The sequence below is a fragment of the Phragmites australis genome, chromosome 4, assembly GCF_958298935.1.
Source record: "Phragmites australis chromosome 4, lpPhrAust1.1, whole genome shotgun sequence".
Lineage (NCBI taxonomy): Eukaryota > Viridiplantae > Streptophyta > Magnoliopsida > Poales > Poaceae > Phragmites > Phragmites australis.
Genome location: NC_084924.1, coordinates 50,096,643 through 50,099,709, shown reverse-complemented (window position 1 = coordinate 50,099,709; position 3,067 = coordinate 50,096,643).

The window sequence follows — 3,067 nt, the reverse complement described above, 5'->3', positions numbered from 1 at the left end:
AATACTAGAGCTGACAGACCAACGAACCTACTGAAGTGTTATGCTGATTATGGAGTTTGTGACATTTGACATAACATACATGATGAATCAATATAGCATGCCCCTCGCCATGTTCATCTGGAGCAATAATCAGCTCTAAAACATTGTCTTTGGGCATGCACTACTAAGAGATGAGCGCGCCAATACATTTGAATGACTCTTCTAACAATTTCAGATTTGCATGTGTGACAAGGATCCTACAGTCATATTCACTGGTATGATATTGTTTACAAAGGATTAAAAAAAGATGCTGAGTTGTTAAAAAAGCTATGCTAAACTATTGATTAGTTACCAAAAATATCGACCACTGTATTTACTGACTATTTTGTGCAGATCAAGACAATGCAATGGAAAAAGCAATATCAGAGGTGTTTCAGAAAACACACCATCGGAACTACAGGTTGCATGTGGTGAGAAAGTATCAGGACCCACTGAACAAGTTGTATGCCCAACACAAAGGTTTGTGTGATAAGCTCACATCTGTCATCAACCACCCACTAACTCCTGCTGAGTTTGAGAATGCATGGGCTGAAAGGTTGAGACATATAGCCTACAAGAGAGTAAGACGATACAAGACCTTTATGATGATAGAAGGATGTGGATATCCACTTACTTCAAGGAGATATTCTCCAGCACCATGACATCGACGCTGTTTCGCGTATTCGAATCATGCCGTTTGAATTGCCGTATTGTATAACGCTGAATGTATTAATTGCGGGCGTGCCAGTATACCATCATATACAAAAGAAACATGAGACAAATGTAATTGAAACACTGAACTTTATTCATTCATTATTGAACTTATAAAGCACAAGTTTCATCGATACAATTTGTTCCACACACACACACACGCTATCTGACTAGCTTCTGATCTAGCGACTGTTCTGTTTTGGTTCTCGTGGCCTCGTGAAGCCGTCACAGGCAACCCCCGATTAAGCTACGCTGGCGGTCGCCGTACTGATGTCATCCCTGAGTCTTGCAAGTCTATAGTCACACGCATCAAAATAGAGCAAAGTTATAACATTAGAGATAAATAAAACAGAAGACGAGACAAATAGTCTAGCGAGCTTTATAGACTATTTATGTATCCTGGGTCATCATCGGTTGAATAGCCTCAACATCTGTAGTCTCTCATCATCGGCCTTGGCCTCAATTAACATAAAAAAGTAGAGGGAGAGAGAGAGTCTAGCTACACGTTAGTTTACCAGCTACAACCTGACAGGAGCCCGACAAGCTATGCATGTTTCTAGATTCCCATCTACGACCTCTAACCTCAGTCCTCAGCAATAGGCAACCCCCTTATAGACCTCAACATTGTCATCGGCCATATCTTAAAGGCAACAGCACTGCCACAAAGGCAATACCACATAGGTCAGGGTAACACTAAAATGACAGCAGAGAGGATCCAGCAGCAAGCCATGAAGGCAAAATAAGGATGATAACAGAAGGGCAAGACTATGGTCAAGCCACAAAGACATTACCATCAACCCAGGGACATAAATCATCACATACTGATCATTAGTCATTGCCGACACTTGGCACCATAGCCACTGTCAACACTTAGCGCTAGGTAACAATCACAGCAGCCAACATCAAAGAAGAAAACAATTGAGCTATCTTAATGAGGGCAGCCACAGATTTTCCAAGATTACAGATCGACCAGCAAGGGTCTCGGGGAGCTAAGACCACAAGACAACCATTAATAGTGAAGCACGACCAACAGAAGGAACAACCACAACAGAGGAGCAAGCCCTCAATACTGGCTCCATGAACCAACACAGCAAACAACAAGAAGTCACATGATAAGCAATGGCCAACACATTGCATCAGGAGTATATCTATCATCATATTTAGGCAATATATCATCACCCAAGAACTAATCCAAACTTCAATCACACATCCCATGGCCGGCAATAGGGCAACCAAGGCACAAGCAACAAACCCATAAGCACCTGATAACAGAAGGGGCGACAACAAAGAGATGGTTGTGAAGGCACAGTAGGGCTCAAGGAAAGGAGCCACAAGGGCAAGATAACCACCATACAACCCTCCATAAACCCAACAGAGGGGAATATGCATCATCAGCCAGCCACCTATTGACCTAACACAGAGAAACATGCATCATTAGGCATCAGGAGAAACCCGGCCCTAACCAAACTGCAAAATACCCAAGGCCCTAACCAGAAGAAAGAAGAGCCTGTACGCCTCAGGCAGCCATGGCGCAAGCGTCGGCTGGGGCACATACGCATGCACACTGCAACAACCCAAATCAACAGTAGCAAAAACCCGGCCGGGGATAGCACCCACGTGGCCAAAAGTCGTCTGCAATTCACACGGTCACGACACGAAGGCCGGTCGGGACTCATCAACAAAAACGCAGCCACCAGATCAAAGCATCTCGATAGTCGCGACAATGAGAGTCGATTGGACTCCACCTGTACCTCGTGCGGTCGCGGCACAATGCTAGCTGGCGAACACCTGTACCTCATGCGGTCACAGCACAAAGGTGGCCAGTGAACACCCGGCACGAAGGCTCGCTAGCGCCCTGTATCAGAAAGAGGGAGAAGAGAACCGGGTCACAATGGGGACCCACCGGCAAGGGCGACGGCGGCCATGGCGCTTCGGACAAGCAAGAATGGAGATGACAGAGGCGATTGATTGAGGAAGTGGTGGCTCTCTCTTCTCCTCCTTATCTCTCTTCTCTAGACTCTCTCTCTCTCCCTCTCGATCCACCCCCTCCTCGTTGGCACTCGTTCCCGGCCTTTATAGCAGCGGCTAGGGCTCCCTTGCGGCAAAATCAGATTGAGATGGTTCAGATTTGGGGGAAGGGATAAGCACGGGGAGGGGATAAGCATGGGAGAGCGGCTCGAGAGAGGGGCGGCACGGCTCGGGCGCGATGTGAGCGCGGCCGAGGCAGCGCGCTCGGACGCTCTGACCTAGGGAGCAGAGATGGGCATGCTGTGACTTAAGCGCACGCGCGATATGACGCGAAAGAGGCGACGCGAGTGCGAGGAGGGAGGCGGCGGCC